The sequence below is a fragment of the Herpailurus yagouaroundi genome, unplaced genomic scaffold (assembly GCF_014898765.1).
Source record: "Herpailurus yagouaroundi ecotype Mexico unplaced genomic scaffold, PumYag 67494, whole genome shotgun sequence".
NCBI lineage: Eukaryota > Metazoa > Chordata > Mammalia > Carnivora > Felidae > Herpailurus > Herpailurus yagouaroundi.
In genome coordinates this window covers 23268-41849 of record NW_024420302.1, presented here as the reverse complement: position 1 = coordinate 41849, position 18582 = coordinate 23268, and the positions used below count along the sequence as shown (strand labels likewise).

Below are 18582 nucleotides of genomic sequence, written 5' to 3'. Positions count from 1 at the left end.
ATACTCAGTTTTTTTTTTAAGTCAGAGAATCATGATGGGAAGGAGAAAATCAATATAATCTTCTTTTCATTGTAAGTTAGGTATTATGCCACATCCTTCCAATGACTCTTGGTCTAGTTCATAAATACATTTTTGTGGTGTTTTTATTATGCCATAGTCTTTTCTCAGTACCCTTTTTGTATGTCCATCATACTAATTGGTTCCCACTACCACTCTAAAGACACAGGGGTACGTTAGGTGGATGTGGGGCCAATTTGTATTTTGCCTTGTATCATCATCTCATTTCTAAGATAGTTTTTATATTATAGTGGTATTGAATACTGCTGTAAATAAGTAAGATACAGCCCAAAGCACATCTTAGGAATGACAAAATATGTAAAATATACTTTAGAATTATTATGCATTGATATTAGTGTATAATTATGAAATGATAGGCATGTAAGAATGGGTGTCTTAGTTTAAGATAATGGCGATATAGATTGAAGAAAGGTAAGGTTTTATATTGTTAGTAGAACAAATAGTATTTGGTAATAGATTAAGAATGGGCTATAAACAGAAATGAATGTTTAGTTCTGATTTAAGAAACTTGATAGGAAGGGTGGTGAAATCAGGTTGTATGTGCTAGGATTGACTTAATTACTCAATTACATGAGAAAAATAGGCAATCAGTTATGCATATTTAAAGCTTAGAAAGGTCTTGAGAGAAATACGTGTTTGCCAAATGTTCCTATAAAAGTGGCATTTCAAGCCGCAGAAATAAATGAGCTTGCCTAAGAAGAGAGAATGTGAAGAAATGAGTAGATGTCCAGAATTTGGGCTGTACCAATTAGTGATCAGGGAAATGCTGTCTTTCTTTTTTTTTTTTTTTCTTTTTTTAACGTTTATTTATTTTGAGAGAGAGAGAGACAGAGCATGAATGGGGGAGGGGCAGAGAGAGAGGGAGACACAGAATCAGAAACAGGCTCCAGGCTCTGAGCCATCAGCCCAGAGCCTGACGCGGGGCTCGAACTCCCGGACCGCGAGATCGTGACCTGGCCGAAGTCGGACGCTTAACCGACTGCGCCACCCAGGCGCCCCGGAAATGCTGTCTTTCAAATATGATTTAACTTTGCAGAGTCTCTGGTCATATCATCTTAAAGAATCAAAGGTCTGAGTTCTTACCATTTTAGGGAATTTGAATATTGCCATTTTTTTCAAAATGATGATCAGGTTGATTTCATATTATAGCAATCAACATTTATTTCATCTTGCTTAATTTTAGGTTTATCAGCTACCATGAAACAATTTGTAGTATTTAACACTTTTTATACTTTTAGAGCATGTAATTATGAATAGAGAAACTACTTTATATTTGTTCAGTGTTAGATTTTTAGATACTTTAAGATGTACTTAATTTAATATACATACATTTATTATTTAATATAAAATAGATTTAATGATAAAATTACATAGACTTTGTTATCAGCAGAAATTAGATAACTGGATACTGCTTTATTTGAATGATGAAGAAATTTATTTAAAAATCCACATAATAGTGGCACCGGGGTGGCTCACTCGTTTAACTTTGGCTCAGATCATGATCTCATGGCTTGTGAGTTCAAACCCTGCATTGGGCTCTGTGCTGACAGCTCAGAGCCTAGAGCCTGCCTCAGATTCTGTCTCCCTCTCTCTGCCCCTCCCCTGCTTGCTCTCTCTCTCTCTCTCTCTCTCTCAAAAATAAACACTATTATTCCTAGAAATTAAATATCCTATAATTTTCACTTATCAAAAAACAGATAACTCCTGTTGTCTAGATAGATAGATAGATAGATATAGATATATATAGAGACATATAGAGAGACAGACACAGAGAGAGAGAAATCATGTCAATTTTTAAAATTCCTTAAGTTTATTCTACTCTTTAAGCATAACTATTTTTGTTTCATTCCATGAATTAAATTGGTACTTATCCAATATTCTTTTGCTGTTAAAATCTCAGATCATTAGGCTTCATTTTAATTCATTTATTACCTATGCTCTGTTTGGTATACTGGTTCATTGTATTGAGATTTTGATCTTGACACATTTTAGAGAAGAACACAAGTCTTATTTGCAAAAAACATTTCTGTTGGAATTATCTGTAAGTGCCATCATTTCTGGTATAGAATTTTCAATCATATCTTTTCCACTCAATAATTTAAGGTTGGTCTTCCATTGTTTTTTTGACAATCTGCATTTTGAGGTCCAGCTAACTATTTCTTTGTTGTTGCCCTATTTCTCCATTTAAATGGGGACTTATTTTACCTCTGAAATTCTCTACATTCATGAGGATATTTCTTTTTTTTTATTTACTTTTTATAAGTCTTGATTGGTAAATAGTGAACACTTTCTTTGCATATTAAGAATTTCCTGTAGGGGTGCTTGGGTGGCTCAGTCGGTTGAGTGTCCAACTTAAGCTCAGGTCCTGATCTCACAGGCTTGTGGGTTTGAGCTCTGCGTTGGGCTCTGTGCTGACAGCTCAGAGCCTGGAGACTGCTTTGGATTCTGTGTCTCCCTCTCTCTCTGACCTTCCCCCGCTCACACTCTGTCTCTCTCCCAAAAATAAACATTAAATAATTTCCTGCAGTTCAGAAAAAAAGGTGTCTTGTGGCATATCTTCAAACACTTTTTGAAAATGTCGTGTTAGCTCCTTATTTTTATACTGCCTTGTATGTATGTCATTCATATGAAAAATATTTTCAACTTATTTTTGTTGTTTATATTTTGGAATTTGGTTTATTTTCTCAATACACATTTCTATAGTGCCAAATTTGCACTTCACTTAGCCTAATGCTAATTTCTTGTTTGACTGCAACATTTATGCTATTGTCTCTTTTTGCTTGCATTTTAGCCATCTCTTTATCATCTTGCTTTTCATTTGATATTTTATAAAATTTATAGAAATATTTAAATGTCTAAACCAATGCCCTTTAAATAATGTCTTTTTAATGATATCAATGAACACATTAGATCTATAAAGTGGCTCTAAGGTTTGCTATTTCTTTCCAGAATGTTTTGTTAGAAATATTACCAAAGTTTCTCTTTTTCCAGCTTCTTTGTTGAATAGAGCCTCATTCCCTCCTGCTATAACAAATTATCCCAACCATTTCCCTTTACAGGAGATGACAAATGGTTCAATTTTTCTATAGTCAGTGGTTATTATTACTGATTTAGCAATATTTTACAATTCTTGTTCAGAACTAAGAAAAAAATTTCTGTTACTGCTTTATTAAAGCAAAAACAATAGCAAATTAGAGGTGTAAACCTAATAGTGCAGAAAAACTGGTGTCCATTTATTTAGATGTAATAAAGCAGCTGCTTCCTCCTTGGGGTAAGGAACTAGTCAGCACATGTGGAAGGATCGACCTTCATTTACTAACATCCAGTGTATCTCTCAAACCCTATTGGAACTCATGAATCAGAACAATAGGCATATGTAAAATGTAAATATGAAAAATTGCAATTAGGCCTTTGGTAAGTTTAGAACTCTTTATATAATTTCATGCAATGCTTCTCAAATTATCCCATTGAAGTTATTGAACACAATTATTTTAGGTATATTCAAAAGAAAGTCAGCAGATGTATCTCTTTTTAGATACTATAATGTATTTCACTTGAGATGTGTCAATGTAAACGTAGCCATAATATTTTGATGTTGGCTTTTTCACAGAGGAGATTTTTTTCATGCAAAGATAGCAGTAATCAGAAGATATATTTGAAAATAAGAGGGAAGTAAGTTTTTATTTATTCTAGATAAGCTAAAGGAAAGTAAATATTTTATGTTCCGTTTTAATGTGGAAAGAGGAAAATTATATAAGTAAAAAGAACAATGATATCTTCCCACAGGAGTGACTCTAGAATACATGCAACCAGTATTTGGATCACAATATTACTCAGGGAATAGGAGAAGCAAGCAAATGAAAAGAATTCCCTGAAAGTAACTATAAACAAATATTTACAGTTTCAGGTTACATGAAACAAAATGGAAAGATTAAAACAATTACCGATGATGTTTAGTAAATAAAGTCTTTGAGAAGACATTGGAATGTGTTACTGCATAATTTGGAAAGCTCATATCCAATAGAAAGCACCATTTTTATTTAAAGACAAATTTATTTTTAATCCAATAGAAAGCACCATTTTTATTTAAAGACAAATTTATTTTTAAAGACTTAAAGTCTTTTTAAGTTGTGTACTAGAAATAAAAAATATGTATATAATATTGCTGGGAATTTGCCTAAGATATATCAATAAAACATGATATGAATTTTAAAAAATATTTGTGTATAGTCAATTATTCCTAGATGTTAAAAATTCATAACAATGTATTTCCTCATGACTTTTTTTGAAGAAAACAATCTAATAGTTAAGAATACATAAGAAGCAAAAACATTTATATTTACCCTGAGAATTATCAGAATATCTGATCTTCTATATCAGTGTTTATTTCAGGATCTTAGAGGAACTTAACTTAAATAAAAATTGTTGGCCTGCAGCTACTACATAGGGATGTATAATTGATATAATTCATGAGATCCCACATTTTATACTAACATAAGACTTTAGTAAAGCAAAAGATACAGAACGGCAAGATAAATAAAGCACAAGCACCCATCAGAGACGTCCAAGAATTCCAAATACAGCTGCCAAGATTCTTTTTGTTATACAGGACATGCTTTATCTTTGGATCATGAACCACCAGGACATGTATGAAATATCTTGGACTCAGGGAACCCACAGGCTCATCTGAGGAGCGGTCTTTTATACATTTCTGGTCACATAGCTTATATACCAGACTACTACCAGGATCAAAAACAGAAACCACGAGAATATAACAGAAACGAGGGGTACAAATTATCGGTCTGGACATTTTCCATAAACAATTTTGATATGTTGGTACAGGTCATCCCCTTGTCTGTTTTGGACCCTGGGATATATTAATCAGTAGTTAGTGATTCAACTTTGCCAATGACCAGTCAGTACCGTGGCTCTAAGCATCCCTGAATATAAACACAGGGCTTTAACAGACTAGCTGAGATTAATCTTTTACTTACGAAGAGAAGAATCATACAAAGATTTTGGCAACATGACATCTCTCAAGTTGAAAGACAGAGGCCATATCCTCAAGGTTCATAAGTAGAATGTTCTGATACTGCCTAGGAGTTTTTACTCTTTGTTTTTACAAAAAAAGGCCAAAACTTCAACATTCTTATAATTATATCAAATATAAATTTTCCAGATTATTACCATAATGAATGAAAAACATGCTCTTCTTCCCCAATCTTTGCTTGTTCGTGGAATTGTACTATAATTGAATTTAAGCCATCATGCTACAATATTTAACAAAGGTCTCATAAGGAAATATTTGGTAAATAAAATAGTAGAATGCTGGATATCTACAACTATTCTAAATAAAAAAAGAATCTGTATAAAGGGAAAGAGAGCATACTTGAAAACTTCTGTATGTTTACTGATATTCTAAACTTAAATTATTGTCATGATTTGAGAATAATATCAATGAACATATAGAAGACTAGTCCTAATTACATATTACACAGAGACACAATGATTTTTTTTAATTTTATTTACCAAACTAGTTAACATATGGTGTAGTAATTGTTTCAGGAGTAGAATTTAGAGATTCAGTGCTTACATATAACACCCAGTGCTCATCCCAGCAAGTGTCCTCCTTAATACCCATCACCCATTTAGCCCATTCTCCCACCCAATACGCCTCAGGCAACCCTCAGTTTGTCCTCTGTATTTTTTTTTTCAACATTTATTTTTATTTTTTGGGACAGAGAGAGACAGAGCATGAACGGGGGAGGGGCAGAGAGAGAGGGAGACACAGAATCGGAAACAGGCTCCAGGCTCTGAGCCATCAGCCCAGAGCCCGACGCGGGGCTCGAACTCAACGGACCGCGAGATCGTGACCTGGCTGAAGTCGGACGCTCAACTGACTGCGCCACCCAGGCGCCCCGTGTCCTCTGTATTTAAGAGTCTTGTGGTGTGCCTCCTTCTCTGTTTTTATCTTATTTTTCCTTCCCTTCTCCTTTGTTCATCTTAACTTCTATATATGAGTGAAATCATATGATATTTATCTTTCTCTGGCTGACTTACTTCACTTAGCATAATACATTCTAGTTCCATCCACGTTATTGCAAATGGCAAGATTTCATTCTTTTTAATCTCTGAGTAATAGTCCATGGTGTATATATACCACATCTTTATCCATTCACAGAGACACAATGATTAATCCAAGAATCTTCTCCACTCCTACCCCCCACCCCCCAAATCCTTGATAGGAAAGCAGAATGGGTTGCAGGATTGATCATTGGTTTTTTTTTTTTCCCCTATTTTACAGGATTCAAGGGTCGTATGAGATAACGTAGGTACTTAATACAAGTATTGCCTACCACATAGTACACTTAAATAAGTGATAACTATTATCTTAATACTGGAGGCAAAATTTCAAACTTCAGAAGACATTTTTGCAATGGGAATATAGAAATCAAATCTCTGTGCAGAGATGTATTATAATGTATTAAGTCATAAAGTATGGATAAAAATAAAAGAACTAAAACTAAAGATTTAAGCCTTGAAAAGTCCTAAATATGGTGAAAAAAGGAAAACAACTAATCAAAGGAGTCATTGTGAAATTTAGAGAGCTAAAAAATTATCAAGAGTATTAAACAGAAGTTAAAGGAAGATATTCTTTCTTAAAAATTGTTTTAACTGTACTATAGTGAATTTATAATACTAAATTTGTTTCAGGTGTATAACATAGTGATTTAATTATATATTACAAAATAGCATGATAAGTGTGGCACAATATTATTGACTATGCTTTAAGTTATAAAATAAATATGTAAAGAAGGTATTTTCAAGAATGAAGTAACTTGCAAGTTCAAATCTGGCCAAGAGTCACAAAAAATTAGGATGTTCTATTACTTAAAGCTTATTTTAATTTAAGTGATTTTCCTTTCCAATCCAAGAAATCACACTGAACCTTATTGTGACATAGAGTGCTTTCAGTGAAGATAGGTGAAAATAATTATTTGGTTCAAGATTATAGTTCTGTATGCTTAAATATAGAAAATAATTATCTATATGATATTTTTATCTGTTAAGTTTCTGCTTAATAACTGTCAGGCTTGAAATTTTCATATCATATGCTTATGCTATACTGCTTTTCATTTACTAAAATCAAAGGGCTGTGGCATGCTTATTAAGAACAAAATGGTCTACTTATACATCTTCGGTTTTGGTACTCCAGAAACTCTTACCCAATTATAATTACTGGGGAATTTTTCCTCTCCAATGGGGACTAAGTTCTAATAATTTTTCCTATATAACATTCTCAAATGTCACTGGAATAAAAAAAATACAATCATATAGAATACAGAATATTCTATTAAATGTGTTGCCAGATGTAAGTACTCACATTTAATTTTACCTAATGTATCATGCATGCTATCTTTTTAGAACAGTGGTTCTCAAACTCTAGAATGCAATAAAATGACACAGAGGACTTGTTAAAACACAGATTGCTGGGTCTTGTTTCAGACTCTACCACCTCAGTACATATGAGGTGGGCCCAAGAAATTACATTTCTAGGAATTCCCTAAGTGATATAGGTGTTACAGCTGATGCTGGTGAGGGACTCATTGCTTTAGAATAATGATTTATACCTGTTTCTTTCTCAAGGTTCTAGAGTATGAGAGAACAATAAAATTAACATTTGCCTTTAGCAAAACATGTTGGAAGGTCCATCTTGAACAAAATATTGAGGCATTTCCTTGTCACATAATGGAAAACTTTAGCTGCAACCAGCCTTGCCAGCTGTTTAAAATAAATTCATTCAGCTGCCCATATTCATAGAAAGAAATCTTTCCTGGAACTATCATCACTAACAACACATGTAGAGAAAAATCACATTTGCCTAATTATATCAATTTTCTGGAATGAAGTAAAAGTCTCACAGAAATAACAAATACCAGTTGTTCCAACTTAACAAAATATAAATTGCTTGTTTTTTAAAAACAAAAAGTATAACGGATTAAGTTTAGAGAATTCTATGGCATGTTAGTTTATTAAATATTTTTAAATTGCATTGTATTGCAATCATTAATGTGATCAGACTTTTAAAAACTAACGTGTTTCCAGCAATTTTGAAAACATAGTTTTATAAATATACTTAGTACACATTGACATTAACAATGAATGTATCTATATTTTTCTATCATGGCTATAAAACATGAAGGAAATGTCTTTAAATCCTTAAGTTCTTTTTTTAAAATTTTTTTAATGTTTATTTATTTTAGAGACAGTGAGACAGCACATGCGGGGAAGGGGCAGAGAGAGCCTGAGACAGAACCTGAAGCAGGCTACAGGCTCTGAGCTTTCAGCAGAGACTGACGCAGGGCTCGAACCCACGAACCCTAACATCATGACCTGAGCTGAAGTCGGACACTCAACCAACTGAGCCACCCAGGCACCTCCTTAAGTTCTTTAAGCATTAGATGATACATAAAATATTATGACCTTTGTAAGACATCAATATTTAGTAACAGTGTACAGAATTTCAAGTATGTCTACATGTATATGCACAGTTCCAGAAAACACATGTAATGATTACAAAGTGATGAATATATATTATTCATCCATAGGGATGAATTAATTGCTATGAAATTTTAATGCACAATTCTACAATATGCTTTGAAAGACAAAATGACTGAAGAAAATAAGAACTGAGGAATTACTATGTAAGAACAGAGACCCTAGTCATCTGTGACAAAGTTCTTTGTAATTTTGTTTTATTATTTAATGTAATATTCTGTCAGAAATAGGATTACATATGTTCATATCAGCACATAAAATGGACTTTGGGCAATATCATTGATTTGAAATTCATCAGAAATGTGAATCATGAACTCCCAATTACTTTCCTCATAGCATAGCATAGCAACATTGTATATGATTTATAATCTTTATTACTATCTGTAGGAGGAGACACAATAGCCTGTGATGACATACTCTGTTCTCAGTATTGCTAGTGTCAGTGGTAGAGGTGCATTATGAGTATATTTGAAAAATTGTATCTTAATTAAATATCTTTACATTATCTTAACTAATATTTCTCTTGATAATGGAAGGAAACATTTAAACAAATCTCTTCCTTAAGATAGTTGCACATTTATGTCTTCTCTTTATCAAAATTAATTAAGAAAGGATAAACTATAATTTTATTGTCCTCTAAGATTATGGCTTACTAAGCAAAACAAAATTAAGTGTATATAGATAAGTATTACTAAACTTGATACTACCTATTCCATTTAAATAAAAAAATACAGAGAGAATTAATTATCTGCCCCTAGTATTATCACTTACTCTGTGTTTTGACCTGAGAAATGTTAAGCTTGTGTATTTTTTGCATGATAACCATCTTGACAAGTATCTGGACTTACTCTGTGAAGGAAAATGCAGCATTTAGGGTAGGTGATTTTTTGTCTTGTTTTCTAGATGGACAACAGAGAAGAAAAATAATACATATTGTATAGTTGTTATGTGTCAGGAATTCTACAATCTTTTCACTATGTGGCAGGAATTCTACAGTCTTTTAAAGAAGCCAAACATCCTTAATCTTACTATGTGTTGGCAAATACAATTCAGAGTTAGCATCTGGGGAACTGTGATTGACCATTGAGGAAATGAAATAGATTCACCTGCTTTATGAGTTTTCTTAGTCCTACAGCCAGCATCCCTTTTCTAAATAATGAAAGAGCCCTTTTTGACCAAATGTTTTCTAAAATATATTTATTTGTCATACAATATTTTGATAAAAATTTTAAAAGAAATAAACAAAAGACTTTTTGTCTATTCAAGATCCATTTGGGATAGATCCCAAATTTAAGGTTAATGATACAGAGTACTTTGCTTGACACACCAGGACCCTTCATTTTTAAGTTCATGCCTTAGGATCTCTGATCATCTATTTTTGTTTTTCAAAAAGGAAAAAACAAAAAAAAAAGACCTCACCCCCCACATTGCTACTGTTAACTACATGTGTTTCTATGTAAAATTACCTTCAAGTGATATTTTTATTCTATTTTCTCGTTAAACTTTTATTTTAATGGGTCTAAAAATTCTGTCACAGATTTTTGGTCAAGTTGTTTCCATTAAAAAGTACTGATTTTAAAAACTAATGACTTAAAACTGCACACACACACACACACACACACACACACACACACACATGCACAAATGGTCCATAAAACATTCTCCTTTCTTCTGGAGGCTTTACAATGAATTGTTATCATCAACCGGTCTTTCACTATTAAACTTAAAGGTCCAATTGACACAAACAGTTGTGAGACCTTTCCTCTACCACTGATTAAGACTGGGGTGGCAGGTCCTGGGAGTGATGTTCATTTAGCCTTCTGAGCTTTCTGGAAGGACTTGTTGTCCCTACCAGCTCCGCTACCTTCTTGTCCACTGCTTTGATGACACCCACACCAATCTTCTGTCTCATGCCATGAACAGCAAAACAGCCTGGAGGAGGATAGTCAGAGAAGCTCTCAACACACATAGGCTTGTCAGGAACCATATCAATGATGGCAGAATCACCAGATTTCAAGAACTTGGGGCCATCTTCCAGCATTTTGCCAGAATGACAGTCTTCTCCTTTCTCTCAGTGAATCTGCAGGCAATGTGAGCTGTGTGACCAACCAGCACAGGTGCATATCCAGCACTGATTTGGCCTGGATGGTTCAGTATAATCACCTGAGTCATGAAGCCAGCTGCTTCCATTGGTGGGTCATTTTTGCTGTCACCAGCCACATCACCTTGGCAAACGTCTTTGACAGATACGTTCTTGACATTGAAGCCAACATTGTCCCCCCAGGAAAAGGCTCACTCAAAGCTTCATGGTACATTTCAACAGACTTTACTTCAGTTGTAACACTGACTGGTGGAAAGGTGACCACCATGCCAGGTTTAAGAACGCCAGTCTCCAAAAGGCCCACAGGGAGAGTACCAATACCACCAATTTTGTAGGCATCCTGGAGGAGCAGACACAAGGGCTTGTCAGATGGATGAGTTGGTGGCAGAATGCAATCCAGGTTCAAGCAGTGTGGTTCCATTGGCATTGCAGTCTTCACAGTTAACTTTCCATCCCTTGAACCAAGGTGTGTTTGCACTTGGCTCCAGCATGTCGTCACCATTGCAACCAGAGAATGGCACAAATGCTACTGTGTCAGGGTTGTAGCCGATTTTCTTGTTGTAGGTGCTACTTCCTTAATAATTTCCTCATATCTCTTCTGGCTGTAGGGTGGCTCAGTGGAATCCGTTTTGTTAACACAAACAATAGGTTGTTTTACACCCAGCGTGTAAGCCAGAAGGGCATGCCCATGGGTCTGCCCTTTATTGGAGAGCCTGCTTCAAATTCACCAACACCAACAGGAACAATCAGGACAGCACAGTCAGCCTGAGATGTGCCTGTAATCATATTTTTGATAAAGTCTCTGTGTCCTGGGGCATCAGTGATGGTCACATAATACTTACTGGTCTTGAATTTCCACAGGGAGATATAAATGGTGACATCATGTTCACAATGTAACCTCCTTCTCAATTTTTTTGATAGTGTTTTTGTCAGTCCCACCACATTTGTAGATTAGATAACCAGTAGTGGAAGAGTTGCCTGAATCTATATGTCCAATGATGATGATATTCATATAAGTCTTTTCCTTTCCCATTATGGTTTAGGTTTAGCAGAGGTTTTCATAACACCTGTGTTGTGGCAGCAAGCCTGTTGCAAAAAAGCTCAAATAATATTTTTAAATTCTTTGATATCAATAGATTTTTTAATTAATTTTTTAATGTTTATTTTTGAGAGAGAGAGAAACATGAGCACGAGTGGGGAAGGGGAAGAGAGAAAGGGAGACACAAAGTCAGAAGCAGGCTCCAGGCTCTGAGCAATCATCACAGTCTGACGTGAAGCTTGAACGCCCGAACCTTGAGATCCTGATCTGAGCTGAAGTTGGATGCTTAACCACCTGAGCCACCCAGGCGACCCATCAATAGATTTTTTTAAGAAGATAATTTACTATTTAGAAGTATCCTCAATTAGCAAAGTTCAGTGAATGATATAATGTTTCCAGGAGGTTTTCTTAGACATACACTCAAGAAGTGAGGGTATAATCCTAAAAAAAAAAATATTAACAAACTGAAACCAAAAATAAACAAAAAAGAATTATACATCATGACCAAGTGGGATTTCTCCAAGGTATTTAAGACTGGTTCAACATATGAAACTTATTAAAATAATCCTCACATCAGCAGACTGAAATAGAAAAATCACATGATCATATCAGTAGATACAGAGAAAGCATTTGACAAAATACACCACCACTTCAGTATCAAAATTTTTGATAAACTAGGAAGAAAGGGGTAGTTCCTCAACTTGATAAAGAAAATCTACAAAAAATTTACAAATAACATCATACTTAATGATAAGAAATATGAAGCTTTCCCACTGAGATCAGTTACAAAGCAAAGATGTCACCTCTCACCACTTCTTTTCAACATGTAGTAGAAGTTCTAGCTAATGCAGTAAAGCAAGAAAAGGAAAGAAAAAGTATATGTATTGGGAAGGAAGATATAAAACTGTCTTCATTTACAGATGATATAATTGCCTATGTAAAACACTGAAAAAAATTCAGAAAAAAAATTTTTACTGGAACAAATAAACAATTATAACAAGGTGCAGAATACAAGGTTACTGTGCAAAGGCAATCTTTTTCATATATATCAGTAATGAACAAATGGAATTTGAATTTAAAAACACAATCCTATTTACATTATCATCCCCCAAATGAAATACTTTGTTATAAATCTAACAAAATATGTAGAAGATCTACATTAAGAAAACTAGAAAACTCCAATGAATGAAATCAAAGAAGAGCTAAAAAAAAATAAGGAGATATTCCATCTTCATTAAAAGGAAGACTCAATATTATCAGGATGTCAGTTCTTCACAATCTGATCTACAGATTCAATGAAATGCCAGTCAAAATACCAAAAAGTTACAGTGTGGATATTGAGAGACCAAAGACCCAGAATAACCCAACATGGAATCAAAGTAGATCAAAGTTGAAGAACTGATGCTACCCAACTTCAAGATTTAATATAAAACTATAGTAATCAAGATAGTGCAGATTGGTAAAAGAAGAGATAACTAGATCAATGAAACAGAACAAAGAACCCAGAAGCAAAACCACATGAATACAGCCAACTGATATTTGAAAAGGAGTAAAGGCAATGGAGTAGAGCAAAGATAGTCTTGTCAACAAATGGTGTTAGAACAACTAGAAACCCATATGTAAAAAAAGAACGTAGACATGCCTACACACTTCACAAAAATTAACTCAGAATAGATCACATACTTAAATACGAAACACAAAATTACAAATCTCTTAGAGGACATATAGGAGAATATCTAGATAATTGAGTATGGTAATGACTTTTAGATATGACACAGAAGGCATGTTACATGTAAGAAATAATTGATAAGATAAACTTAATTAAAATTAAACACTTCTTTGTGAAAGATCATGTCAGGAGAATTAGAAGAGAAGCCTCAGATTAGCAGAGAATATTTGTAACAGACACACCTGATAAAAGACTATTATCCAAAATATATAAGAACTCTAAAAATTCACAGTAAGAAAACAACCTGATTAAAAAATGGGCAAGGGACCTTAAAAGGCACCTCACCAGAGAAGATATGCAGCTAGCAAATAAGCATATGAAAAGACACTCCACACCATGTGTCATCCTGGAAAGGCAAATTAAGACAACAATGTGATATTATTAGGTATCTATTAGAATGCCCCAAATTTGAAATATTGACTACACCAAATGCTGGCAAAAATGTGAGAAAACAGGAAATCTCATTCATTGCTGGAGAGAATGCAAAATGGTACAGCCATTTTGGAAAATAGTTGGTGGTTTCTTACAAACCTAAACATACTCTTACCATATGATTCAGCAAACGTGCTCTTTGGCATTTAACCAAAGATTGTAAAAATTTATGTCCATACAAAAACTTGCACATGGATATTTAGAGCAGCTTTATTAAAAATTGCCTGAACTTGGAAGTAACAAAGATGTTCTTAAATAGGTGAACAGATAGGGGCGCCTGGGTGGCTCAGTCGGTTGAGCGTCCAACTTCAGCTCAGGTCAGGATCTCGCGGTCCGTGAGTTCGAGCCCCGCGTCAGGCTCTGGGCTAATGGCTCAGAGCCTGGAGCCTGCTTCCGATTCTGTGTCTCCCCCTCTCTCTGCCCCTCCCCCGTTCATGCTCTTTCTCTCTGTCTCAAAAATAAATAAAACGTTAAAAAAATTAAAAAAAAATAGGTGAACGGATAAACTGTGTGTGGTACGTCCACAATGGAATATCATTCAGCACTAAAAAGAAATGAGCTATCAAGCCATGAAAAGGCATGCAGGAAACTTAAATTCGTGTTTACTGCCATGTGAGAGTTTACTGGAATTAGGAAATACTGATAGGATCCAATTTTTAAACTCTGATAATGATTTTTCCCCTTTCTCTATAAAGTTTGTAATTCTTAAGGAATTATCCACACTGGTGTGGGAAGATACACATACTTTTAAAATAATTTTCTATTATAGACATCAATAAATGCAGGTAGTACATATTCTACTTAGGGTCTCTTACATCAGTGTTTTATAGGTTTCTAGATTTATTTCTTCTGACTCTGAACATGATGGAAGGATGAGAGGGTGCATAAAAAGTTATAAAAAGCCACAAAATGAATTTCTTTAACTCTGCAAAATGTAGGGCTTAAAAGGTGTATAGGAAAAATACCTATAAATGAAAGCTATATTGAAAAATCTTTGTTATAATTTCTTTTAATGTTTATTTATTTGCTTTTGAGAGAGTGAAAGCACAAGTGGGGGAGGGAGAGGGAGAGGGAGAGAGAGAGAGAGAGAGAGAGAGAGAGAGAGAGAGAGAGAGAATGAATCCGAAGCAGGCTCCAGGCACTGAGCTGTCAGCGCAGAGCCTGATGTGGGTCTTGAACTCACAAATGGTGAGATCATGACCTGAGCTGAAGTCAGACGCTTAATCAACTGAGCGACCTAAGTGCCCTGAAAAATCTTTCTTCTTAAATAGACTTATCCTTACATGAGATTGCAATGTGTACCTCTAGTATCATCCCATAGCTTGTACTACAAAGAATAACATATAAATTGTCATTTCCAGTTTTATAGTGATGGATGTTACATTTCAATAATACAAAACAAACTGAGAATAGTGTCTCATTCCTTTTATTAGTATGTTTTTAATGGCACCTAATTTCCCAATCCTTAAGATGTATATTTATCTAAAAGATGCATTTGCATTTAAGAGAAAATAATACTTATGTAATCAAACTCACAGAAAGATAAAACTGCTCCAGCCTTAGATCACCGTGAGTGATGCTATGTAGTTTTTTTTTAATTTTTTTTTATATATGAAATTTATTGTCAAATTGGTTTCCATACAACACCCAGTGCTCATCCCAAAAGGTGCCCTCCTCAATACCCATCACCCACCCTCTCCTCCCTCCCACCCCCCATCAACCCTTAGTTTGTTCTCAGTTCTCAACAGTCTCTTATGCTTTGGCTCTCTCCCACTCTAACCTCTTTTTTTTTTTTTCCTTCCCCTCCCCCATGGGTTCCTGTTAAGTTTCTCAGGATCCACATAAGAGTGAAACCATATGGTATCTGTCTTTCTCTGTATGGCTTATTTCACTTAGCATCACACTCTCCAGTTCCATCCACGTTGCTACAGAGGGCCATATTTCATTCTTTCTCATTGCCACGTAGTACTCCATTGTGTACATAAACCACAATTTCTTTATCCATTCATCAGTTGATGGACATTTAGGCACTTTCCATAATTTGGCTATTGTTGAGAGTGCTGCTATGAACATTGGGGTACAAGTGCCCCTATGCATCAGTACTCCTGTGTCCCTTGGATAAATTCCTAGCAGTGCTATTGCTGGGTCATAGGGTAGGTCTATTTTTAATTTTCTGAGGAACCTCCACACTGCTTTCCAGAGCGGCTGCACCAATTTGCATTCCCACCAACAGTGCAAGAGGGTTCCCGTTTCTCCACATCCTCGCCAGCATCTATAGTCTCCTGATTTGTTCATTTTGGCCACTCTGACTGGCGTGAGGTGATATCTGAGTGTGGTTTTGATTTGTATTTCCCTGAAAAGGAGCGACGCTGAACATCTTTTCATGTGCCTGTTGGCCATCCGGATGTCTTCCTTAGAGAAGTGTCTATTCATGTTTTCTGCCCATTTCTTCACTGGGTTATTTGCGTTTCGGGTGTGGAGTTTGGTGAGCTCTTGATAGATTTTGGATACTAGCCCTTTGTCCGATATGTCATTTGCAAATATCTTTTCCCATTCCGTTGGTTGCCTTTTCGTTTTGTTGGTTGTTTCCTTTGCTGTGCAGAAGCTTTTTATCTTCATAAGGTCCCAGTAATTCACTTTTGCTTTTAATTCCCTTGCCTATGGGGATGTGTCGAGGAAGAGATTGCTACGGCTGAGGTCAGAGAGGTCTTTTCCTGCTTTCTCCTCTAAGGTTTTGATGGTTTCCTGTCTCACATTCAGGTCTTTGATCCATTTTGAGTTTATTTTTGTGAATGGTGTGAGAAAGTGGTCTAGTTTCAACCTTCTGCATGTTGCTGTCCAGTTCTCCCAGCACCATTTGTTAAAGAGACTGTCTTTTTTCCATTGGATGTTCTTTCCTGCTTTGTCAAAGATGAGTTGGCCATACGTTTGTGGGTCTAGTTCTGGGGTTTCTATTCTATTCCATTGGTCTATGTGTCTGTTTTTGTGCCAATACCATGCTGACTTGATTACAGCTTTGTAGTAGAGGCTAAAGTCTGGGATTGTGATGCCTCCTGCTTTGGTCTTTTTCTTCAAAATTACTTTGGCTATTCGGGGCCTTTTGTGGTTCCATATGAATTTTAGGATTGCTTGTTCTAGTTTCGAGAAGAATGCTGGTGCAATTTTGATTGGGATTGCATTGAATGTATAGATAGCTTTGGGTAGTATTGACATTTTGACAATATTTATTCTTCCAATCCATGAGCAGGGAATGTCTTTCCATTTCTTTAAATCTTCTTCAATTACCTTCATAAGCTTTCTATAGTTTTCAGCATACAGATCCTTTACATCTTTGGTTAGATTTATTCCTAGGTATTTTATGCTTCTTGGTGCAATTGTGAATGGGATCAGTTTCTTTATTTGTCTTTCTGTTACTTCATTGTTAGTGTATAAGAATGCAACTGATTTCTGTACATTGATTTTGTATCCTGCAACTTTGCTGAATTCATCTATCAGTTCTAGCAGACTTTTGGTGGAGTATGTCTGATTTTCCATGTATAATATCATGTCATCTGCAAAAAGCGAAAGCTTGACTTCATCTTTGCCAATTTGGATGCCTTTGATTTCCTTTTGTTGTCTGATTGCTGATGCTAGAACTTCCAGCACTATGTTAAACAACAGCGGTGAGAGTGGGCATCCCTGTCGTGTTCCTGATCTCAGGGAAAAAGCTCTCAGTTTTTCCCCGTTGAGGATGATGTTAGCTGTGGGCTTTTCATAAATGGCTTTTATGATCTTTAAGTATGTTCCTTCTATCCCGACTTTCTCAAGGGTTTTTATTAAGAAAGGGTGCTGGATTTTGTCAAAGGCCTTTTCTACATCGATTGACGGGATCATATGGTTCTTCTCTTTTTTTTTGTTAATGTGATGGATCACGTTGATTGATTTGCGAATGTTGAACCAGCCCTGCATCCCAGGAATGAATCCCACTTGATCATGGTGAATAATTCTTTTTATATGCCGTTGAATTCGATTTGCTAGTATCTTATTGAGAATTTTGGCATCCATATTCATCAGGGATATTGGCCTGTAGTTCTCTTTTTTTACTGGGTCTCTGTCTGGTTTAGGAATCAAAGTAATACTGGCTTCATAGAATGAGTCTGGAAGTTTTCCTTCCCTTTCTATTTCTTGGAATAGCTTGAGAAGGATAGGTATTATCTCTGCTTTAAACGTCTGGTAGAACTCCCCTGGGAAGCCATCTGGTCCTGGACTCTTATTTGTTGGGAGATTTTTGATGACTGATTCAATTTCTTCGCTGGTGATGGGTCTGTTCAAGCTTTCTATTTCCTCCTGATTGAGTTTTGGAAGAGTGTGGGTGTTCAGGAATTTGTCCATTTCTTCCAGGTTGTCCAATTTGTTGGCATATAATTTTTCATAGTATTCCCTGATAATTGTGTGTATCTCTGAGGGATTGGTTGTAAAAATTCCATTTTCATTCATGATCTTATCTATTTGGGTCATCTCCCGTTTCTTTTTGAGAAGCCTGGCTAGAGGTTTGTCAATTTTGTTTATTTTTTCAAAAAACCAACTCTTGGTTTCGTTGATCTGCTCTACTGTTTTTTTAGATTCTATATTGTTTATTTCTGCTCTGATCTTTATTATTTCTCT

The 18582-nt window shown here is 35.3% G+C and overlaps 1 pseudogene; it reads right to left on the bottom strand.

Annotated features, from left to right (window-relative positions):
- Positions 1-10445: 10445 nt before the first annotated feature.
- LOC121025106 (elongation factor 1-alpha 1-like) lies at positions 10446-11771 on the bottom strand (annotated as a pseudogene).
- Between the last annotated feature and the right edge of the window lie 6811 nt (positions 11772-18582).